Source organism: Trachypithecus francoisi, unplaced genomic scaffold (genome assembly GCF_009764315.1).
Source record: "Trachypithecus francoisi isolate TF-2019V2 unplaced genomic scaffold, Tfra_2.0 Lachesis_group1, whole genome shotgun sequence".
In the NCBI taxonomy this organism is placed as follows: Eukaryota; Metazoa; Chordata; class Mammalia; order Primates; family Cercopithecidae; genus Trachypithecus; species Trachypithecus francoisi.
The window spans coordinates 151,879,604-151,905,761 of NW_022681454.1; positions in this window are offsets into that span (position 1 = coordinate 151,879,604).

Sequence of the window (26,158 nt, forward strand, 5' to 3'; positions counted from 1 at the left end):
TTGATTCTGGAGCATCCTATTCTGATTTTTCTTCTATCTCAGTCACCAGACTTATTCAGTGATAGGATTTTTTTCTTTTTGCTCTGTATCATTTGATTTCTAGATTTTATTTCTAAGTATTGGAGGGCTCCAGGACTGAGCAATCTGACCTCTTTAGTTCTCTACCTATGCTCACTTAGATAGTCTCATCCAATCCCATGACTTTAAATACCATCAATACACAAACACTGAAAAATATTTATCTTGGGTTCTAATCTTTCTCCTTTACTCTAGACTAATTAATACGTTGAACTGCTTTCTTAACATCTACACTTGAATGTATAATAACCGTTTGTCTTAGTGTGTTTGTGCTGCTATAACAGAATACCTAAGACTAAGTAGTTCATAAAAAACAGAAATTTGGCCGGGCGCGGTGGCTCAAGCCTGTAATCCCAGCACTTTGGGAGGCCGAGACGGGCGGATCATGAGGTCAGGAGATCGAGACCCTCCTGGCTAACACGGTGAAACCCCGTCTCTACTAAAAATACAAAAACTAGCCGGGCGAGGTGGCGGGCGCCTGTAGTCCCAGCTACTCGGGAGGCTGAGGCAGGAGAATGGCGTAAACCCGGGAGGCGGAGCTTGCAGTGAGCTGAGATCTGGCCACTGCACTCCAGCCGGGGCGACAGAGCGAGACTCCGCCTCAAAAAAAAAAAAAAAAAAAAAACAGAAATTTGTTTAACAGTTCTGGAAGCTGGGAGGTCCAAGATCAAGGTGCTCTATGTCCATTGTCTGCTGAGGACCTGAGTTTCTGCTTCTATAGTAGTACATTGAATGCTCTGTCCTATAGAGGGGAGAAATGTTGTGTCCTCATATAACTGAAGGTTGAGAAGCAAAAAGGACTGATATTTCGATGTTTGACCCCACCAAATCTCATGCTGAAATGTGATCCCCAGTGTCAGAGGTGGGGCTTGGTTGGAGGTGTTTGGGTCCCAGGGTGGATCCCTCATGAATGGCTTGGTGCTCTCTCACAGTAATGAGTGAGTTCTCACTCCATTGGTTCATGAATGGCTTGGTGCTCTCCCACAGTAATGAATGAGTTCTCACTCCATTGATTCACATGAGATTTTGTTGTTGAAGAGCCTGGCACCACCTCCTGTCTCTTGCTCCCTCTCTCACCACATGACATGTCTGCTCCTTGTTCACCTTTCTTTATGAATGGAAGCTACCAGAAGCCCTCACCAGAAGCAGATACTGGCACTATGCTTATTTTACAGTCTACAGAATCGTGAGCCAAATGAACCTCTTTTCTTTGTAAATTATCCAGCCTTAGATAATCCTCTATAGAAATGCAAATGGACTAATACAGGGGACAAACTTTCCTCATCAAGTCTTTTTAATCTATTCGTGAGGGTGGAACCCTCAGGACTTAAATACTTCTTAAAATAACCCACCTTGCAACATGGTTTTATTGGGTATTAAGTTTCCAACACATGAATTTTGGGGAACACATTCAGACCATAGAAGTATCTCACATTTAACATGTCCCCAAATTAATTTACATACTATTCAATAAAGCTTTGCCTTCCCCAGAATCCTCATCTCTGTCAATTATAAGACTTTCACTCTACAAATATTGGAATCATTTTCAAAATCTCTCTGTCACCTTCAACATTCAGACAACCGTTTGGCTCTATTTTCGTAATATACTCTGCATAAAACCATGTCTTGCTTTCTATATTGCTATAAAAAAGTCTAGACTACCATCGTCTCTTGTCTGAGGATTGCAATAATTTCTTGACTCGTCCCCCTATTTCGTTCTCCCTAAAGCCGAATTTGCAAACAGCAGCCATTGTGATTCTTAAAATGAAATACTAATGATGTCAATCTTTGTTTCAATCCTCCAAAGTAGAACAGAAAATTTTTCACATCATTACATAGTTTGTCCCCTGCTGACCTCCCTAACCTGTCATCTTCTACATCCTTGGATATTCCTTGAAAGTGCAAAGATGCTCCCCTACCAGGGCTTTGTAACTGTTGTCGCTGGTGCCTGGAATGCTCTTTCTCAGATATTTACATGCTGTGCCCCCACACCACTCATATCTTTGAGGCTAGGCCTAACCACCGCCCATTTGCAGTTGTATTTCATGATGGTAACTAGTTTTTTTTGTTTTTTTTTTTTTACTTTTCTCATCTTGGTTTCTTTTTTCCCATCACTTCACACTTTTTCTTAGAGCCGTTTCCCTGGCTATCACTGACCCAATTGATACCTCCAGCCCCTGCAAATTCCCTTTAAAGTGAATGTTATCCATAAAGGGGCAAACTGAACAGTGTCCTACATTTTTTAATAGCTCTTATTGCTACCTAATATTATTTGATGTTATGCTATGTTTATTAATTTTTATGTGTCTTCCACACCAGAATAAAAGTTTCATAAAATCAGGCTTAATCTGTCTTCACTTTTGTATCCCCAGGTCCTAGAATAGTGTCTGCACATAGCAGATACTCAGTTGTAAAGGGATATTAGAGCCATGTCCCGAATTCTCTCTTGTGGTGACTAGACATTGATCATCTGGTGATCTGGCCACAGAGTAATAAAATCCTTTTAAAAAATTGGGGATAAAATTTCATCAGGAAAAGACACTCCAAAGGAAAAAAAAAAAAAAAAAAACCCAAAACTCTGTTCATTCACTCGTGCAATGCATCTCTTTTGTACACCTATTATCTGCAAAACCCTTTTATGGATGTTGCTTAGAGAAGGGAGAATGAAGATAAATAAGGTATTTGTTGTGAATAGAAATGTCCATGTATGTAATTTTACTCAGGGGAAACTCTTCAAAAAGAAAACTAGCCTTAAAACTTCCATTTTGTTTTTTTTTTTTTTTTTTTTTTTTGAGAGGGAGTCTCGCTCTGTCGCCCAGGCTGGAGTGCAGTGGCCGGATCTCAGCTCACTGCAAGCTCCACCTCCTGGGTTTACGCCATTCTCCTGCCTCAGCCTCCCGAGTAGCTGGGACTACAGGCGCCCGCCACCTCGCCCGGCTAGTTTTTTGTATTTTTTAGTAGAGACAGGGTTTCACCGTGTTAGCCAGGATGGTCTCGATCTCCTGACCTCGTGATCCGCCCATCTCGGCCTCCCAAAGTGCTGGGATTACAGTCTTGAGCCACCGCACCCGGCCCCATTTTGTTCTTATTAAGGCTTTAAACCAAGAATATTTTCTTTTCTAGCTAAGCATGCTATTTTCGCAAATTCTAGGGGTTATATCACTGCCCATCTACCTGTAATTATGGTGAAGGCTCTATTGCGAATAGTTTTGCTTAAATAGGGAGCAGAGAAAAAGTGAAGTTTGCTAGAAGAAAATATGGGGTCAATGACTTTTTAAAAACAGAGTTGTTACAGTATTTTTAATACTGGTGGAAATAATAGAGAAGGAATCTAACTTTTATGCACTTCCTGCTTTCATTTTACCACTTTGGGTTGTGCACCAGACTAATAATACGTCCTTCTCCAACAAAAATCCCATCTTTGTGTTTGATGGCATTAAGCCCAAAAGATCTTTAGGGATTATCTTGTTTAGCACCCTGTATTTTACAGCTAAGAGAGCCAAGGTGCAGAGAAGGCAAATACCATCATCTTTTTCCTGGACTACTGCTGTCACCTCCTTACAGGGTTTCCATAGTCTCTGCCCTTCTGAGTCATTCTCCCCTCTTTGAAGCCAGTGAAACATTAAAAATGAAGATCTGACATTGTATCACTCCTACCTCGAATGCTTTTGCACCTAGGCACTGAGGTCTTTGGACTTCAAGTTTCAACGACCAATTGATAGGGTTTGGATTTGTGTCCCCTCCCCAATCTCTTGTCGAATTATAATCCCTAGTGTTGGAGGAGCGGCCTGGTGGGAGGTGATTGGATCATGGGGGGCAGGTTTCCCCCCTTACTGTTATTGTGATAGTGAGTGAGTTTTCACAGATCTTGTTGTTTAAAAGCATGTAGCATCTCCCCCTTCTTTCTCTTACTCCTGCTATGGCCATGTAAGATGTGCCTGTGTCCCCTTCAACTTCTGTCATGATTGTAAGTTTCCTGAGGCCTCCAGCTATGCTTCCTGTACAGCCTGTGGAACCAATTAAACCCCTTTTCTTTATAAATTACCTGGTCTCAGGTATTTCTTTATAATAGTACAAGGATGGACTAATAGACCGATTATTCTGTTATGTTTGATAGGTGATTTTGTTGTTTATAAAATAAATTTAGAGTTTAAGTTAATAAATGGTAACTTAGTTGAAAAGAAAGAAAATAATGATCTAATATAGGGGTTCTTACTGGTTCTGGAAACTTGTACTTTAGCATCACCCAGGAAGCTTTTATGTGGTGAGTTTGAAGCATTTACTTATTCTCTGTATTCATCTTCTAACCCTTCCCTTTTAACATTGTGTTATTGTGTTTTAATCATCCTAGTGGTAGTATGCCTATAAAAAGGTAATAAAACTAACTTTTTCCAAGCATCTTTAGATAGCATAGGTTAATTGTACAAATATAAGTTAATTGCAAAGTTGAAGAAACTGGACAATGACTGGTATGTCATTGGACATTCCCCTTGGAATGTTTCAAGTCTATTGGAATGACATTTCTTTTGTTCAGCAAATTATTTTAAGTCTAACATAAAACTCTCAGATGAGTGAATAATGAATTGCCATGGAGAAGTTTGAGTAGTTTCTGCAGGGCAGATTAGACATAAAGAAAAGAATGCATTTATCTGTTATTATTTCCCAATGTAGCCTTTATTTTTCTTTTTCTCAAGTTTTCTACAAGACTTACAAGGGGATTGATGATTTATTATTAGAAATGCCTAATGATGTTAGGAGATACTTAAAATAAACTTCAGCATGAAGCATATATCTAATTTATACTTTGCTTGGTTAACAATCCTTTATACTCAGGGTTTAGACCAAATATTTCAGTTTGTGCTTCCTTTGAGAGCAATGATCTATTCAATATGTCTAATGAAAACATTTTAACTGTTTGTTATGATGTTAAAATAATTCCATGGACTCCTATTTTTCTAGTTATCATTCTAATGTAATGGTTTTTCTCTTATATTAGTTAATGTTGTTTCAACATTTCAGAAAAATAGTTACGAAATCCATATTGAAGAGACATTGCACATGAGTATGTATCACTAGATATTTATATTGAGTATCTTCATAGTGTTGTTATCTATTCTTACGTCTTTGTTTCTGTTTTTCATTAATTCATCTGGTGGCTTTTCTTACTTGGGTCACATCTGCAGTTAGGTTTCATGCATATGATACACCCCTGGGTCTAGGGCGTTATTAAATCTCATTAAGTAGAAGGACTTTTTTAAAATAGTGTCTGTCACTTGACCCTTTTTGATAAAGAATAAAACGTGTCAACTTCTTTCTAACCTTTACCTCAAGATACAAAAACACTCCTGAACACGTGGTAGTTTTGATTCCATTGATAGCTGACATTCATCCAAAATTTTACGGCTCCAGGGGACTCTGAACAGCATCCTGAGGTTGGCAGAATGAGCCTGGACATGGGGGTCAGTCAGGCCAGGTTTCAGTCTCTGTGTTTCACATTTAGCAGTTATGTGGCCTTGGAAAATTGCTTAATATTCTGCTTTCCAGTTTTCTCATCTATAATAATGGGATAAGTAGTCATAAAATTGACTGTAGGGTAAATGAGACAATATTTCACAGTGCTGGGAGAACATACCTCTTGGTCATTAAATCTTAGTTTCTTCCTTTTTGTATTATAGGTGAGGAAGCAGAGGTCCAGAAGAGCTTGAGGGTTTTCCAAGCCTCCACAGATACACCGGCAGAGCCAGGTCTGCAGACTCCATGTTTCGATTCCACTATTTAATTGATAAGTAATTTTTTACTTTTACTTTTAACGAAAATGAAATTATAGAATAAATTGATATATTGTTTGGTAGAAAACCAAAAGCCTGTGATCTAATATAGTGATTTTCACTGGTGCTTGAGCCTCACTGCATGTTAGAATCTTCTAGGAAGCTTTAAAAAAATCCCAGTGCCCAGGCCATACCCGATTCTTGTTAAACCATAGTATCTCAGGGTGGGACTCAGGCATAAATATTGTTTTTATAACTCCCTCTGTAATTTCAGTGTGATCTTATGCACAGAATTTGCTGACATTGTTGAGATACTTCAAACCATCTGTAGCATAGTTTTAAAGGTTTGTTCTTCCGTCAGTAGATCAGGCATCTTGAGGAATATTATTTTCCTTAAGTCTTTTCTTGGGGGGAGTTGGGGAGAAAAGGATTTATTTCTTGCCCTCCAATGAAATCAATTGTCAATGAAGTCTGAGATCTGTATTTGGCAGATCCAAGCCCTACAGCATAAAGCAGAATATAAAAGGGAGGTGGGGATGGAGCTGAGGACAGCTGGCAAAATCAAGTGCAATATGAAGCCACTAGGCTCTTTGCTTCCTGGCCTGGAGGCTTCTCACTGACAACAAAATGTCAGGACCAACTCCCTGAGAAACCTGGGAGGCTTTGGAGAGCCACAGTTCCTCACTGGTCCCCTTGATAGCACTTGGCTGTTGCACTGCTTGTTTACTGGGATAGCAGTTCCAAAGCGAAAACACCTTCAACCTCATCTTGGTGACACTTTTGCCAATCTTGACATCCAGGTCACCTTTGTGGTCTGACTCGATCATTTTCTTACTAAACTCTGGGGTTTTTAGAAGCAGGCACCTAGTCCTTACAGTGTTTGTATCCTCAGAACCTAGCTCAGTGCCTGCTGCATAGTAATTCCTTAATAATGCTTTTAAATGAAAGAAAAAGTTTGCCACACAGAAAAACAGAATACACACACACACACACACGACCCTTTTTGACAAATATATATATATATATACATGTGTGTGTGTGTGTATGTCATATTATGTATATGACTCCAGGGAAATCATTTGTATTTTATGACTCCAGGGAAATCATTTGCCTGATCAAAATATTGATTGCTCCAGGAAGTACTGAGTGAACTGGGTATATTCCTTATGGCAGATAAGATTTAGCAACAAGAAGAAAAGGGGTCATGGAATGGGGAGCAGAAGCTAAGGCAGGCAGGTAGATATCATGATAGTGAAAGCTGGAAAGCCTGATACTGAAAGGGACAATGTCTAGAAAGAGGAACAAAATTCTCTAATTGTATAAAATCCCTTAGTCTAGTCCTACTTCAGAAACATCATGCCCAATATACTTTTGTATTTTAGTGTACTCCTTCCCTGCAATGCCTTTCATTGACATACCTAGCTGCATTCTCAAGTGGGGGTTGTGGTCAGGTGGCTGGAGTGGAGAATGGAGAGTAAGCACATAAAATAGGTGAGACTTTTGACTGTCTTCTTCACGGTGTCTTGATCATATTTCCATAGTCCTTCCTCTGGTTAAAAAAATAAACTCACATGTCATTTAACAAAATATATAATCAGTGGGCATGACCACTCCCTCCCACTGTCTGCATGCTGCCTCACCATGTTTCTGCTTCAAGGTCCAGCTCAATGCCCCTTTTCTGTAGAAACCTTCCATGCTGGCTTTACCCTTCAGGTATATTGTGGTTTCCAAATTAAGTCTCAGGAAGGTTTGAAAAGTTTGGGACTCATGATAGTAATAGCTAGTATTTATAGAATGGTGTAATCCATCCAGGTCCTGGCAGGACACAGGTGGCAGATTTAGCTTTTTGAAGGCATTTTTAATGAAAGAACTATTTACAGAGGTGCAGGAAGGGTAAAGGCAACCAACAAGGACTGCTGGAGCTGGCACAGTAGAGTCATTGTCAGCCCCGACATAAAGAGGCAGAGGAGCTCTAGTGTTCCTGGCCCTATTCAGAGTTGGAGCCACTAAGTGGTGCTGTTCAACATGACTGTAGTCATGGAAGGTCCCTGCAGAGGAGGGAGAGAGCAGGAGGAATAAATTCCCTAGACTCTCACTCCTGTTTGTTTCCAGTCTCCTGACAGTGCTTCTCATTGATTGAAATTAGCCAGAATCCGCATGACCCAGAAGCCTGAGAGTGGAGAACTTAGAGGACAGCAGGGAATGGGGCAGAGAGGTATGGAAAGCAAATCTGGGGGCAAATGGAGTGCATGCCAGACACTGTGTGAAGTGGGGATTAACGCCAATTTATGGAGGAGGAAACTGAGGTCATACAGATACGAAGTCACAGGACTGGGATTCAAACCAGGTCTCCAGGCCCCTGAAGACCAAGCTCTTTCCTGTGGGCAGGTGGCTTCTCACTATTGCATCTGGCCCCTCCTCCTAAACAGATCACGCTTTCCTGGAGGGTAGCATTGGGGGAAAACACAGTAGGTATTCAACACAATATAAGTTGGAAATGCTATTTGGTTTTATGTGATAATTTCTAATGGCTGTCTTTAACGCAAATGTATTTAACAATAAAATTAAAAGTTTAATGTTCAGTCTCAACATTTTCCATCACAATTTCCTGACATTTTCCTATAATCATTTGCTATTGAATATTGGGACAAGATAGAGCAAACCCTTCCTTTAAAAAAGAACACAAAGCTAGTTTCTGTGGGTATGTAAAAGTGTGACATTTTAAGAAAGAAGAATCCACAATATTGCCACGTAAAAAAAATAAAGGTTGGTTTTCTAGAAAATTCACGGAGTTAAAAAGTCAAATTCTCTAGCAACCACCAAGTAGTGGGGTGACAGCACAGTATTTTGGAAGAGGCACTGTGCTGTGAGTCAGAAGCCTGGTGTTCTAATTCTTCCACTTTTTGAGACTGTGACCTAGAAAAATGTTTGAACATCCCTGTGCTCTCATTCTCAACTATTAAATGGAAGTAATAATACTCACATGACAACATCATAGGTTTGTTGTGAAACTCAAATGCGATTATGTGATAGATGTAAGTAATTTTTGAAGATCCCCTGCTGGCTCTGAGCCTGTAATATTTATTTAAAAGGGCTTAATAATGTGTTAAGAATGACTCAAAGGTAAAGACTTAAGAGATGAAATAAGACACTGCCATATTTAAGTCGTCAAAATGTTCTGTCTGGGACTCTTTGTGAATGAAAATTTTATTTTAATTTTAAGACAGAATAAGAAGGATTAAGTGTACAGAGTCGAGATAATGGCAAGTATTTAGGAAGGAATTAGAATTATTTGAAAATATTTTTATTGTATCATGTTCCTCCCTGGCCCTTATATTAACTTCATTGGAAACTATTCTTTGGATTTTATGCACTCGACTTATTGCATCAAAATGAGAAAGGCAGAAAAGATGCCTTGTACCTATCATGCTACTGTGCTTTCAGGCAGTTAATGACTAATAAGCATGCAGTGTCCTGAGGAAACCACGTGATATTTTCCAGTCATGGTCCCAAAGTCCTCTTGGGAGGTTGAAAAGTGGTTCTTTCATTGTCGGAGGAAACACAAAATGCACAGTTACTGTTGATTGGAGAGCAAAATCAGGGAAGAAAAGAAATTTCAAAAGCCTTTCATAGTCAAAATTATTTTTAGTAGTATGTTGGCAGTATGAATTATTTGTACTTTATTTAGTTTTTCTTTACTCAGGTATATTTTCCTTAAGGTGGATTCAAATGTCAATGAATTTCACTCCCAAAGGGGAAATTTATACTTTTTCCAAATTATTTAGACTTTAATCTTCCGGTCACCACATCAAAACTCTTTATCATCTGCTATGGTTTGAATGTTGATTTATTCTACAAAATCGATGTTGAAACTTAATCCCCAATGCAATAATATTAAACGGAGATTAGGTGATTAGATTATGAGGGCTCCACCCCCATGGATGAAATTAATGCCTTAAGAAAGGGCTGGAATAAACCGGCTAGTCCCTTTATGACCTCTGTCCCTTCTGCCGTGTGAGGACACAGAACTTGTCCCCCTCTTGTAAACACAGCTACCAGGTGCCATCTTGGAAGTAGAGATCGAGCCTTCACCAGACACCGATCCTGCTGGTGCCTTGGCCTTGGATCTTCCAGCCTCCAGAACTGTGAGAAAGTAATTTCTATTGTTTTAAAATTACCCAGTCTCACATATTTTGTTATAGCAGCATGATGAACTAAAATACCATCTCTCTTTTTTCAGATAATTGTACTTTTTGGAAAATAAAAAAAAATAAATATTTTTTCTCATCTTCTTCATCTTTTCTCAAATATCTCTATCTCACTGAGGACTACTCTGAATGTGCTCTCCTTCCTGGAACCCTCACTTAGCTTTATTTTTCTTTCCCATTGCTATAATTTCCTAACATATGTAATAGAACTTATTATATGTATTGTCTCTTGCCTATCTGTGCGTGGAGAAGACAAGTTCCTCAAGGGAAGGAGTCTGTTTTGTTCTGTGACTCATCACTAGCACCTAGAACAGTGTCTTGCACTGAGTAAGGATTAAACATAGATTGAGTGAATGAACAGTAAGTATACATGCTCAGTATAGAAATTTGAAAAGTAAAATTTTATGGAAGGAAATAAAGTCTCCTGCAATCTAAGAGGTAACCAGAATAACACTTCCATATATCTTGTTTCTTTGCCCATTCATCCTACTAACACTTAATAGAAGTTAGAAAACTACCTGCTGAACCACCTTGGCCTTGCTCTTGCTCACCCTCTTCAGTTATCCTTCCTCAGGAGCCAGCTGTCTTGTGCCATGATCTTCCTATCTCTCCTCATATTAGTATCAACTGTTTTTCTTCATTTTGGCCTCATAAAACCCCTTCCAAACTGTTATCACACCATTGGTAGGATATTTGCACCAATTTCAATTCTGACTCCAAGCATGGTGAATTATTAATTGGCTGGAAAAAATTGTGTGTATGCATGTGCTGTAATTGCTGACTTATTTACTCAAAAATAACTACAATTTGGGTTTATTACTTGCAATGAAGAGGTTTATGGACACTTTTATGTTGATTATCCTTGTGTCATTTCTCTGATTTTTCTCTTTGGATTCATAGAAAAAAGATAACTACATCAAAGGAAATGAACCTGTTTTGAAACTTGATACATTCTACTGAACTCCTTTCCTATCAGGAAATAGTACCAATAGCAATAATACTAGTATTATTACGACCAGTTCATAATGCCATCAGGAGTTTTTGACAGTTTCCTGTGTCAATCTCACTACACTGTTATTTTCAAAATTTGCCAAGTTCATAGGTAAAAAATATCTCGTGATGATCTGAATTTGATCATTACTAATGAGATTAAATATTTTCATTGGCATTAGCCTTGTGTATTTCTTTTTGAATTAATGCTCTTTCTGTACTGGTAGGTTTATAGATATGTTTAGGTATTAAAGCTTCTTATATACTAAGAACAGCAACTCTTGTATCTTATGTATGTTGCAACTGTTTGATCTCAACTTGTTTGCCTTAAAATATATGTATGGTTTCTGATAATGTCTTAGTTCAGGCTGCTATGATATATTAACATAGACAGAGTGGCTTAAACAATAAACATGTATTTCTCAGAGATCTGGAGCCTTGAAGTCCAAGGATAAACAGCCAGCAAATCCGGTGTCTGGTGAGGGCCTGATTCCTGGTTTGCAGATGGCCTTCTTCTTGCTGTGTTCTCATATGGAGGAGAGAAGAAAGAGAGAGAGACAATGAGGGAGGGGTAGGGAGAGGGAGAAAGAGAAACAGAGAAAGAGATGATCTGATATCTCTTCTTACGAGGGCCCTAATTCCATCATGAGGCTCCACCTAATTAATTCCCAAGGCCCCACCTCCTAACGGCATCACCTTATGAGTTAGGATTTTAACATATAACTTTTTTTTGTTGGTAGGGGGAACCCAAACATGCAGTCCATAACATATATTGTGTTTATATTTAAATTTTCATATTTAAATTTTGGGAAATTAAATTTATTGATCTTTTCCTTTGAGACTTTTCACAAAAAATTACATATTTTGGTCTTTCCATGTAAGTTTCAAAAGAAAAGAACTGGATTTATGAGGAATTATTTTATTACTGGACAGAGCTGTGTTCTGTTTTATCAGTAAGAACGCTCATCAGTATGTTATGTACTACTGATTTCAAGGTAGAAGCTTCCTGAACACCAAATGTATACTCTTTAATAAATTCCTGACTATTAATATTTTCAAAACTTATATTGTGACTCTAGTAAATAGAAAGGCCATCTTGCCACTGAACCTGATTTTTTTTTTTTTAAATTTTTATTTTTTGAGACATAGTCTCTTTCTGTCACCCAGGCTGGAGTGCAATGGTACGATCTCCACTCACTGCAGCCGCTGCCTCCCAGGTTCAAGTGATTTTTCTGCCTCAGCCTCCAGAGTAGCTGGGATTACAGGCATGCACCACCATGCCCTGCTCATTTTTGTATTTTTAGTAGAGATGGGGTTTCACCGTGTTGGCCAAGCTGGTCTTATACTCTTGACCTCAAGTGATCCGCCCACCATGGCCTCCCAAAGTGCTGGGATTGCAAGCATGAGCCACTGAGCCCGGTCCTGAATTGTTTAAAAATGCACATTTGATTATACCCATACCTGCCCCGTTTAAGTTGTTCATGGACTTACCATCATGTTTAGGGTAAAGCTAAAATTCCTACCTAGCATGCCAAATTCTTGATGATCTTGCACTTGCAGACCTCTCCAGGTTTCTCTCCCAATGTCCCTTCCTACTTCATGCAGATCCACTTCTAATTACCTGAACACGTTATTCTCCCTTTCTTTCTTTGGTTCCCTCTACCTGTAATATTTCTCCAGCCTAGCTAACTGCATCCTATGAGACACCTGCAATGCATTCTTTTCCAGACAAAAATTAGGTACAGTAGTTCAACCAGGTGTCCTATTTTATGCTAGGAATATAGTATCACTCTCTGAAACTCAGAGTTGCTGTATCAATCAAACCCGCTGGCTAATTATTTCCAGGGATGACAGCCAAGTGTCAACACTATTTATCTCAGTGTACTAAAATAGAAACTTGTCTTTAGTGGACGTGAGTGCCTTTAGTGAGAAATACTGAATGCCCTCACAATCTGGATCAATTCATTCAACTCCCAGGCATGGGTGTTGTAGGCAGCCGGCTCATCTTTGATAGAAAGGCAGGATCATGTAAAGCCCAGTGGGATGCTGGAGTCCCACTGACGTTCTTTAAGTTTTGGGCAGTGAAATAGAAAAAGTTTCTCTTAAAAATTCCCAGACCCAAATGATTTCTCCTCTGTTATACGATGTAGGACTCTGAGGCTTTATGAAAGTATCTGAGTGAATTCAAAAATCATTTAAAGGACTCCATCCATAGGCAGCTCTGAGCTTTACTTTCATAGAGAAGTGTCTGAAATCTCAGTTTGGGGGACAAAATAAGGCATAGTGTTAAACTGTAACATTTGAATTTTAACTCTTAGGAACAAATTGATTCCCAAATTCTTACTGTGGGACTTTTCATTTGTTACTACATAAACTGAATACATTCTACAGTGAGTTCCCTGCAGGAAGTATAGCCAAAGTATTTCTAAGTGAGAGAACAGCTTACCTATCCTTTGCTCTCAAGATCTCGGCTCTATGGTATCTTTAGAAGATAAAATTTTATTCAGTTTAAATTATTAGACAATTCAGTTGTAGAGATGAGAAAGACCTATTTTCATAGTGAACTGTCACATTTTCTTGTGGTTTATTATTTGACTCAGAATTCTCAGGCAGCAATTTAAAAAACAGTGTTTGATTTTTTAAATCTACTTTGATCTCTAGTGATATCAGCATAGTTATGATAATTATCAAAATGGTTACTAAAAACATATACTGCAGGGAGAGTGTAGTGGACATTGTGGTGTGCCACCCACATTCTTCTTCAGAGAGAAGGCCCTCCTATCCCCAGCCCCTAGCAGGTTTGTTGCTGACAACTCACAGCTGTGTCACTTTAAGGAACCTGCCCAAGGGCTAAGGCATCATCAACCAAAGTTACAGTTTCTTTCTGGGAATAGCCCACATTCAATTCCTGACTGTTAATGACAGAGGTGTATACAAGCCAAGACACTGTGTACACAGTGGGGAAATTCTTACTGTGGGGAATTTCTAAGAGTATGTCCCAGCTCTAGAGCACGTGAAGGATTGGTTGAGCCTGTACAGTGTAACCTCTTTTTCTATCCAACCCAGTTTCGGTCCTTCCTCACAGGTGCTGGTCCTGAGACCGCTACCTGATTACCATCCTGCACACAAATGTCAGTCTGCTTCCTGGGGCTGGCTTGAGACAGCATCTGTAATACAATACAACTGTTTTCTGAACTGAGTCTCGCTCTGTAGCCCAGCCTGGAGTGCAGTGACGTGATCTCGGCTCACTGCAACCTCCACCTCCCAGGTCCTGGTTCAAACAATTATCCTGCCTCAGCCTCCTGAGTAGCTGGGATTACAGGTGCATGCCACCACGCCTAGCTAATTTTTGTATTTTTGGTACAGATGGCGTTTCACCATTTTGGCCAGGCTGGTCTTGAACTTCTGACCTTGTGATCCTCCCGCCCAAAGTACTGTGATTACAGGTGGGAGCCACCACGTCTGCCCATTTCTTTTTAAGACTTCAGAAAACAAGTGAGTAGAGAAGAGTGAGTAGGTCATGAAACCTTCAACAATTTGAAATCTGACTGCTAGGCTAGTTAGTCCAAACTGAGTTTCCAGTGTGTATCCTGACATGATGCTTGGTCTTCATATGGAAAGGATTCTTGGCTAAAAATATGATATTCTTACAGATTGGGATTTTCTAAAGACTTAAGATTGTTAAAAACTAATTCCTGGGAGACAGAGTTAGGAGCACTTTATGCTCTCGTGGCTTCCTGATTTTGTGCCATATTATTTATAGAATTAAAATTTCCTTTTTACCTGTTCTCTCCACTTCTCTATAGACTCTAGGAAGAAAAGAACTGGTTTTTTTCCCCTCTATCATATTTACAGTAGCTAGAACAAATAATATTGATAAATATATTTGGATATATTAATATTTTATAAACAATGCAGATGAAGAAATTACATTTTTATATTGAGCAGTAATTTTTAAAAGGCTACCAACAAGCATTTGCTGGCTAAAAACTATTTGAGCATCAGTGCCCTAGGTCGGTGGCTTTTAAATTTTTCCACTGTAACTCACAAGATACATACTGTGATATAGTTTACACAATCATGCACAGGCATATAAAACTAAAAAAACACTTCTATGAAATCATTCATGTGCTTACTGCTTGTGTTCCACTCTGTTATTTCCTATTCTATTTAATTTTATTAAAGAAAAATCCTGATTGGACGCACCAAGTCAGTATTGACATGTGTCATGACCGGCAGTCCAAAATACTTTCTTGGTGCATGTTGTCCATTGCTATCTTGAAGAACCCGATGTGTTGGGTCGGGGGGAAACATACATACATAAAGCAAGAGCGTATACAAAGCAACAGGCTGGCGAAATTCAGAGCAACACGGTGCAAACATATTGAAGGAGAAACAAGTAATGAAGAAATCTATGCAAACACTTGAGGAAGTAAGTTTTAAACTGGATTTTGTGAAGTAGATGGAATTGAATTGGCAGAAATAAAAGAGAAAAAGGAATGGACAAAATTTTAGAAGCCAGATATTTCCCAGTCCTCAATTGCTGTCAAATTGGTGTCAGTGAGAAAGTATAGGAGAAAAATAATTTTAAAAACCTAATGTATCCTATCTTTAGATTGTTTCGTCATCTTTAAGTTCTCACTACTATTTAAAGAAAAATGAACCTTGACATGGTAGGCTCTGTTAGTGGTGTGATAAACAAGAAGAAGAAACTTGGCCTAATATGAAAATATTGGTGAATCAATGTTTATTTATACATCTGTGTAGATAGTGGTTTTAAAAATGATTTTTCATTTTATCAGACTTTTATATTTTTGGAAGAGATACTATCACTTTGATCGTTAAGTGTCCAAGGACAGATTAAATAAAGAGCAGTTTCAAATATGAATTTAATCAGAATCTCAAGGACAGATTTCTGAAATGCAGACATGTGTATGCAACTGAGCCTCTTTTCACATGTGTACCACTGGTGATTTATTTATTTAAAGATGGTTAATGATCCTCTCAAGCTCTACTGGGGATAGTAGAGAATGAGAAATACTGTTGGAGAAACCTGTAAACCAGAGAATAAATGAGAGATAGTTAGGTCCTCAGTATGAGTATATTATAAAATAGAAGCAGACAAAAGCTTTTCTTGTTCATTATTCTGGAGACCACACTTTTAAAATTGTTAGTTTTTTTTATTAGTGCCCGGAAGGGTTTCTGACTTTGAATCCTTCTTTGTAAAGAAAATCTAAGTTGGATGTGGTGGCTCACACCTGTAATCCCAGCATTTTGGGAAGCTGAGGCAGGCAGATCACCTGAGGTCAGGAGTTCGAGACCAGCCTGGCCAACATGGTGAAGCCCTGTCTCTACTAAAAATACAAAAATTAGCCAAGCATGGTGGTGGGCACCTGTAATTCCAGCTATTCAGCAGGTTGAAGCAGGAGAATCACTTGAACCTGGGGGCGGAGGTTGCAGTGAGCTTAGATCGCGCCATTTCACTCCAGCCTGGGTGAAAGAATGAGACTCCACCAAAAAAAAAAAATTAAAAAAGAAAGAGAGAGAAAGAAAGAAAGAAAGAAAGAAAGAGAAAGAAAAAGAAAGAAAGAAAGAAAGAGAAAGGAAGGAAGGAAGGAAGGAAGGAAGGAAGGAAGAAGGAAGGAAGGAAGGAAGGAAGCCTAAAGATTAATTTGGAAACATAAACCAACATTTAAGAAACAGTATTTTGAACAGTTAAAAAAATAGTTAAATGGATTATGATAATTATATCAATCATCTATGGTTGTGATATTCATTTATAATTTCATTTTACTGGAAAATTGTTGAGTCTTCACAAAGTAAAATTGATAGAAATATCTCTTTCCTGGTCTGTCCTTTATTCTATCCTGCTTTTGTTATTTTATTTCGCTGATCACTTTCTTCTTGCCCTACGTCATTCTTGTTCCATGTCTGTTAGCACTGGGAATGGTTGCTGCCTGTTGTTAGGGTATGTATTACCAATTACAGATAATTTGAATTCTCGGTATCTGTCTGCAACTGTTAAAGGGTGACAAAGAGTGGTAGCTATTGTTCCTACTAACCATTTTTGAGGGGTTTTCAGAGCTCTTTTATCTATTTGGCTAAAATATTTGAAACCTTAAAAATATTTAAGACTTAGAAAATCAGTTTAAAAACATAAAATGAAAATTACAATATCAAAATTGACCACAGTTAATAATCATGTTTTCTATATTTTAAAATTGCTAATAAATTTTAACATTCTCACCACAAAAAAAATGATACATTGGTGGGGTAATGGATAATTAGTTTGATTGAATCTTCCAACTGTATACATAGATCAAAACATCACACTGTATCTCATAATTGTGTATACACATTTATTATGTGTCAGTTAAAAATGAATAAAAGTGGAGAACAAAAATTGCAATATCAGCTTGATAGTAATTTCAAAAACAAAATTATGAGTCTTTTCACATTTTATGGCACACACTTCTTTTTTTTTTTTTTGTGGGGTATGGGTACATTGGAACGTGTTCGATATAGTCAATTTGGTTGATTTCCTCTTGTATCTCTGCCTCAGAGTTTTCCCCAAAGTCAAGGGAGGCAGATCATCTCTTTCTCACAAGAGGGGCCCTGAAGTGCAGGGAAGATTATTCTGTGGGGCAACCCTTGACCAATGCGGGGTGAGAATCCATGTGCTTCTCTGAGATCCTGTGGAATCAAGCACCTTTGCCCACTGCAGCCCCTTGATAACAAGTCTTTGTACTGGCTTTTCCTCCTTACCTGTCTCATTCTCTCCTCTTCCGCAGCCCTGCTTCCTCTGACCATTCCCCAAATAAGGACTCACTGAGACCCCATTTTACATGAGCTTCTGTTAATCATGAAAGGTTGAGCCGTAAATCTCAACCTTAAACGGCTAAGTGTTCCTACAGAGGGTGGCATTTCTGGTCAAGTTGTGCCCACTGGAAAGGGCAGAGATTGTTAGTGAGAGAGCAGAGGTACCTGAGAATCTCAGCATGGTGAACTGATTTTCCAGCAGAGGGCAGTGCGGCAGACTTTTTGGAGGAGAGGAACTTTGGCCCAGAGGATGCGGGTTTGAAAACAATTTCTCATCAACAGACATTTGGAAATCCTCATTGAAGGGCACTAAGGTGCGGACTGTGGGAAGTGACGGGACTCTGTGTTGATACTGTTTTTCTTGGTTATGCGGCCTTTGTCCCTTTACCTTTTTGTTTCTTCTCTTTCTTATTTTTGATGGAAAGTGAGTACTAATTTTTAGCATACGTATTCATTTTGAGAGACAATATCATAAGAAAAACTTCTTTATTTTTGATTGTCTACCATAAAGAATGTAAAGTTCTGCCAGTTTTGGCACTCCCAGGACAGGACCAGGAGGGAATTTCACCACTTTTGGCCACAAAGTTGGATGCAGAAAAGAACCAAGGGCCTAGAGAGAGTGGAGTGGGGTGATGGGCAGGAGCAAAAGAAAAGCAAAGGAAAATGAAGGAAAGGGCAGGGGAGAACAAGTGAGTTGAGACTTCTGGGTATAGTTCGCTGTAAGCTGGAATATGACCCTGTAAAAATAGCAAAAAAAAAAAAAAATAGTATTTTACATTAGGCATGTTCATGATTAGATATGATTTTATTGTATCTGCACTTTTTGTTTTTTAGATTTTACAGTTCATTAAGGGAAAGGTTACAAAAGGGTTTTCTCTTCCCCTGCTCTCTTCTCTCTTCTATTCCAATAAGCCTCTTCTCTGCTGTATTATGTTTTGCATTCTGAAAAATGGGTGTCTGTGTCCTGGGATGTTGAAAGGGGAATTTTCCTGCGTTTTGGAATAGAAATGGTAACCAAAAGAATTGTGATGGCCATGAATAACCCAGACCTTTTGTGTCATGAGTATTTCTGATACAAGGGCCACAGAAATTCTAGTCAAGATGTGTTGTAACAATAGTGCTTGAACATTAAAGGAAATGAGTCACTGCGGTACATAAAAAGCATGCACAAAAATAGTGTATTTCAATTTAATAACCATCACATCTTCAAAGTTACATTTTGAAGAGTCCTCTGGTCAGGTGAGATTTTTTTTAACTTCTCCCCAAATTGAGACTGGTCTGACACACATTTTCCAGATATTAATTCCTTTCTCTTCCTAAGTAAATCCATTCCCTCCTAACATTCCTGAAGAACTGAGTGTCTTCCTTGTGTGCCTGTTTTTAATAAATCATTATGTTATTTACTGTTCTTTCAGCTGTGAGCAGGCTCCAGAACACAGAAGCACTAAGTGCTACACTTGGGCACACAGTGTCTCCACAGAAAAGAGGCTGAAATCACATCTGCTGAGTTTTTGACTGGTACTTATTGCTACTTGGGTCCAACCTGCAGTGATTCCCCGGAAACAGAGCTATCCAATGGGTCTTGTTGTTCATTAGTCTTAGAAGGGCACCAGCAGTGGTTCCATATTTACTATGGTTTTTTTTTTTTTTTTTTTTTTTTTTTAAATAAAGGTCTTTTCACTAATGGGAGCAAAGATATACTCTGTTCCCCAGACCTGAGATTTGGAAGCAGGAATTGACTAGGGGATGTTCCCTCCTCCATTCCCATTCCATGATTCTTGAAGGTGCCCGACCTCAGTCCATCTTACTGCTTGGGTGAGAAACCGTGGTGGTCTGTGTCGGCTCCCCTAGCTCACACCAGTGCTGAAATGCCTCGGTTTGACTGTCCTGCCCTATTCTGTGGCACTATAGCTTGGAGGTTCAGCATGTGGTTACTGAACTCATACTGCCTGGTCTAGTTCCTCATTTTACAACTCAGGGAGTTACATAACCCTGTAATGTACTGAATAATTCTCATCCCAGAAGTAAAATCAGGTTGATGATAATAGTTCATCTCTTAGTGTTAAATGGCATAAAATTCGCAAAGTATCTGGCACACACAATTTTTTAAAGTTTCTGTTTTTCTGTTTGTTTTTGATACTTCATACATGTATGTACATTCTGTTTCTTCCTTCATCCTCCTTCCCATAATCTCTTCAAGGCACTTTTGGGATTGTTATAATAAAGTCTCAGGCAGCCCTAAGCAAAGAGAACAGGATGAAGAGAATGAAGAGAATGTATCTAGAGAACTTATGTTTTATTTACATGAGATCTGAAATGTCTCTACAATCCTCCATTCTATTGCAGTGGACACTTGAAAAGTGCTCCAGGAGCAAATGTTGCCACAGCAAACATTTCCAAGGTGCTGAGCAAAATGAGGCAGGGCAGTGGTTGCTCAGACTGTGTGAGAATCAGAACCACCTGAAGACTTCTAAAGACTACCTGAAACTGCCAGTAGATCTGGGAGCGTCTTTACTTCTAAAATATTCTCCACTTGACCTTAGATTTCAAAAAGGATTTAAATATCAAATTTATACCAGCGAGTCCCAAATTTATATCTGTAGCCCAGTCCTAACCCCTGAACTTCATAATGCTTACTTGATATCTCATAGACATCTTAAATGTCATATGTTCAAATGACCTCCTAATAGTCCCAGCAAAACATCTCCTCTTGCAGGGTGCCCCACCACAGTTAATGGCAATTCCATTCTTTCAGTTGCTCAAGACAAAAATCTTGATGTCGAAATTTTTCTCTGTCACTCCCATTCTACATTCTACTCATCAACAAATCCTGTTGGTATAATTTCAAAAATTTATCAGAAACTAATCACTTCTCAGTAACTAACTATCACCAAACTGTCCCAAACCACCATCATCGTGATAGACTGTTGCAGGAGCCTCTTAACTGATACCCTTGTTTCTGTATCTTTCCCTCTGCAATCTTTTTGAAGAGCAACTTTCAAGGTTAGCCTATTACAATATCAGTCATGTCACCCCTCTGCTCACCCTGTTCATTGACTTGCCACATCACTCAGAGTAAATGCCAGCATCCTTACAATGGCCTTGCAATGCCCTATGTGATTTGGGCCCTTTCGCCTACCTGACCCCACTGTTGGCCACTTTCCTGGGGTTTGGAATGTTACAGCTGCACTCACCTCCTTGATGTTGCTTTGATACTCTAGGTATGCTCCCAGCTCAGGGATGACAGTGTACTCACTATTTTCATTCCTTAGCCTGTATTTCCTCCAGTTATCTACATGGTTCTCCTTTTCACTTCTTCAGATCTTTATTCAAATATACCTTCAATGGCTACTCTATCAGAATCCCACTCCAACACTTAAAATTCTTTTTTCCTACATTATATTGACTCTTCAGCAATTTTATAACATGTCATGTATTTTACTTATTTTGCTGTTCCATCTTTCCTCACTGGAACATAGGTTCCATCAAAGCAGGCATTTTTGCCTATTTTGTTCACTTTTACATTCCCCAAATCTAAAGCAGTACTTGGAACAAAGTAAACACTGAATGTTTGTTAGTGAATAATGGGCTTTTGGAATTAATCTGATGCAACATATGGGATTCATTATTGTGAACTGAAACAATATAGTTATTGTGACAACATAATCACAAAATATAGCTATTCTACCTTCCGTAATAGCAGAGACATACTTTTAGCTGAGGACAAGAAGTACAAAAAAGATGTTAACATCAATATCAGCTCGAAGTTACCAGAGAGTTGATAAACAGGTAATAGAATTACTAAGCCAACATCAGGAAAAAGAGAGAAAACTAGAGAAGCGAGCACACTTCAATAGACAGTTTTTCTTAGGGGTTATTTTTCCACTTTGGGAAGAGGCTACTGAGGGACTGGGCATTTAAAAGTTCTGAAAATCCCTTGAAAGGAATGCAGCTTAACTCTGTATCATTCACTCAGTGGCATTGGATTAAGGATGTCCCAGATTACTAGAAATTTCTAAGAAATAGCCTTCAATCCTTTCCAGAGGAAGACACTATTTTTCTAGAAATTGAATTATTTCTACAAATAATATTTTTTCAAATTAAATGTCTAACAAACTATAAAAAACATTCCCCCAGACATATGAGAATCCAAAATAATATGAAGTAGAATAACGTAGGAACAATAGAAAAATAGAAATAGATCCACTGGGGCTCCAGATCTTGAAATTATAAGACCCAAAGTTTAAAATTAATATACTTAATATGCTCAAAGAAATAAAAGATAATATGGAGAAATTTGGCAGCAAATTAGAAAGTATTAAAATGTATTGAGCAAATATGAAAGCAGAATCAAATGAAAATTTATAGAATTTCAAAATATAGTATCTAAAGTTGTAAAATATTGGTCTGGATTAACAACAGATTAGACACAGTGTTCTAATTCTTTCCTCCTGTCCCATTTATTTTGTTGTCATACATTTTGTTTATGCACAAGCATAAATATAAATATACATAATCACATATATTGTTGCTATTATTATTTTGAGCGAATTGCTATCTGACTCAGAAAACAAATGTTTTAATTCTATCTTCATTTATTCTTCTCTAACTTTATGTGGATTCAACTTTCTAATCTTCATCATTTTTCTTCTCTGTAAGGAATTTCTTTTAACATTTTGTATTAGTTCGTTCTCATACTGCTATACAGAAATCCCTGAGACTGGGTAATTTATAAAGAAAAGAGGTTTAATTGACTCACAGTTCTGCATGGCTAGGGAGGCCTCAAGAAACTTACAATCATGGTGGAAGGGGAAGCAGGCACCTTCTTCACAAGGTGGCAGGAGAGAGTGTGAGCATGTGAAGGAGGAACTTTCAAACACTTATAAAACCATCAAATCTAGTGAGAACTCACTATCACGAGAACAGCATGGAGGAAACTGCTCCCATGATCCAATCACCTTCCACTGGGCCTCTCCTTTGACATGTGGGATTATGAGGATTACAATTCAAGATGAGATCTGGGGACGCAGTCAAACTACATCACATTTCTTGCAAGGCAGGTCTCCTGGCAATGCATTTCTTCAGGTTTTATCTAAGAAAGTCTTTATTTCTCCCTTTATTTGAAGAATAATTTCACAGAGTACAGAACTCTAGGTTGGTGGGGTTTTTCTTTCAACAGTTTAAACAGTTCAGTCCAGGCCATGAGGACTCCATAATTATGACCTAATTACTTCTCTAAGTCCTCTCCTCTTAGTACCATGCCATTGGGCATTAGGTTTCCACATATGAATTTTGGAGGGACACAAACTTTTAGTCGATAGTACCACCTTTTTGACCTCTGGCACTTAGTTTTGTTTTTTTCTTTTTTTCTTCTTTTTTTTTTTTTTTTTGAGATGGAGTCTTGCTCTGTGCCTAGGCTGGAGTGCAGTGGCAGAATCTCGGCTTACTGCAATCTCTGCCTCCTGGGTTCAAGCAATTCTCCTCCTGCCTCACCCTCCCCAGGAGCTGGGATTACAGGCACCCGCCACCACACCCAGCTAATTTTTGTGTTTTAGTAGAGGCAGGGTGTCACCATGTTGGCCAGTCTGGTCTCGAACTCCTGACCTCAAGTGATCTGCCTCTCAGCCTCCCAAAGTGCTGGGATTACAGGCATGAGTCACCACGCCTGGGCTATATTTGTTATTTTCTTAGAATTTCAGTTTCTCTGCTTACATGGCCTACCTGTTCTTGTATGCTGTCTACTTTATCTATTAGATCCTTAAGCATCTTAAATCATTCCCAATTTAAATTTCTGTGTGATAATTTCAACATCTCTCTCATCTCTAAGTCTGGTTCTGATGCTTGTTCTGTTTCTTCAAACTATGATTGTTTTTTGCCTTTTAGTATGTCTTATAATTTTTTCTTGGTAGCCAGACATGATGTACTGCGTAAAAGGAAATGGTATGAATAGGCCTTTAGTAATGTGGTTGTAGGGAGTGTGCAAGGGAGAGAGGGAGTATTCTGTAGTTCTATAATTAGGCCTTAGCCTTTTGGTGAGCTTATACCCCTGGACTCTGAATTTCACAAGCATTTTTCAATTTTCCTCCACCTTTAGATGAGGCAGGATGGCTACAGTGAGCTGAAGTTGGGTGTTTTCTTTCCCCCAAGTCAGTTACGCTCTAACAACACTCCAGCAGGCTATGCTCTATGTCGGTACTTAAGCAGTTTCTCCTGGGACAGACCTTATTCAGAAGAACAGAATGCACTGATGTATTGCAAAATTGTTTCTTTTCCCCTCCCGCTGCCAGGAGCATGATGGGATTTTCCACCAGTATTTACTCTGAGAACCTGGTAGGGCTACTGGAGGTAAAACTCACAGAAGTTCGGGAGCTCTCAATGACTTAGTACCTCTGGAGTTTCATCTCTCAGATTTGTCCATACTGAGCCGCCGGCAATTCATCAATTACAGACAACTTTCTCTACTTTAGCACTGGCTCCCAAGGTAGTTCTTGCTCATGGGGTTCAGCTCTGGCAAGCTGTGATTCTCGGCATTTGCCTGTGGGTCTCTGTAGTTTTTTTTTTTTTTTTTTTTGTTGAGACGGAGTCTCGCTCTGTCGCCCGGGCTGGAGTGCAGTGGCCGGATCTCAGCTCACTGCAAGCTCCGCCTCCGGGTTTACGCCATTCTCTCGCCTCAGCCTCCCGAGTAGCTGGGACTACAGGCGCCCGCCATCTCGCCCGGCTAATTTTTTTGTATTTTTTTTAGTAGAGACGGGGTTTCACCGTGTTAGCTGTAGTTTTTGGAAAGTGGTCTGTTCTGTGACTACATCTCTCTGATAGATATAAGAATTATTGATTTTGCAGTTTGTTCAGCTCTTTCTTCTTGTTAGGATAGAGTGGCAAATTACAGCTTTTTACATTCCTAATCAGAAACTGGAAGTCAGTACATACTTTTAATCATAAGATTTTAAAGCAAGGCAATATACCTTTCTTTAGAACTTCATTGTCTGTATATCCGTATTATTATACCAATTCAATACATTGGTATATTATTATACCAATACCGATTCAACCTCTAAACTAACCCCTTTCCTCAATAAACTTTTAAAATTATAGTTGTGCTCCTCATTATTTATTTTCTCCTCAAATTGTAACTACCGATGGCAGGGACTCTATCTGCTCTTTCCTATGTACCCTGAGGACCCAGTGTGTATTATAGGTTCTGAGCTTTCTCTTAACTGAATCTGGCATATTCCAGGAGGTCTGGGTCTTGGAAGGACAAGGGCATTATCATACCCACACAAATTCTGTATAAAAATAAGCTATTTCGGATGAGAATCTTGTCTGGATTTGGGCTGTAGACAGCGGAGTGCTAAATTTAAGAAATTTTCTGGGATTTGGAAAGCTATGGTTGTTTGAAAATATGTGGTAGCTTTTCAGAATCTATAAGCTATATGAACAGTGTAATTTTGGTAGCATAAAGTAAATTGAAAGCCTCTTCCCTCTATTACTAAGGTCAGTCCTGACCTATGGTTTGAGGACTTGCATTTGTGTAGGCAGCTTTTCACTTTCCTCTCTCTCTCTCTCTCTTCCCCTTTTTGGTCACCTAGAATTAAAGAGGGAGAGAGGAGACTAGCAGGAAAAGGGTAAATGCTCCTAATGTGATTGGTGTTGTAATGAACTGGATATTGGTGGCTCTATATAGATATATTATATAGAGATCTTACTTGGTATTAAGTTTATTTGATTTGATATGAGAGAACTTTTTTTAAGTTTACCAATTATATTTGTAAATGGACTTTGGCAAATTTAAAACTCTTTTGGAAGAACAATATGAGTTTTAGGTTTTGGCTTACAGTCAAAGATAATGCTTTCACAAGACCCAGAAAATAAGGTTGTAGAAACTGCCTTCCAGCATTTGATGCAATTAAAGGTCTCTGGCATAAAGTGTTTAACATTTGAGCCTCTAGGCAAACGGCCAGGACTAAGCAAAATCAATGGCCATGGACATGATCCCATTTTACTGCTGAAAGAGCCAGCCTGTGCAGTGTGGTTAGATTCATTTTAGGGAGTCATGGAAGGCTCCAAATGAAAATTGTTTTTATCCCTAGACTTTTGCCACAATGTCTTTTAATTGTGCCCTCTCCTATTGTGCTGGTATCAACCCCTGTCCAGTGTCACAACTTTGCCCACACGGGTCAGCTCTTGGTGGGGCACTCCCTGCACTTCTCAGCTGTCCAGTACTCACCTGCTCAGAGTCTCCTTTTCCAGCTCAGGCCTCGGGCTCAGCGGGCACTCCTTGCATCACTTTACCAGTCA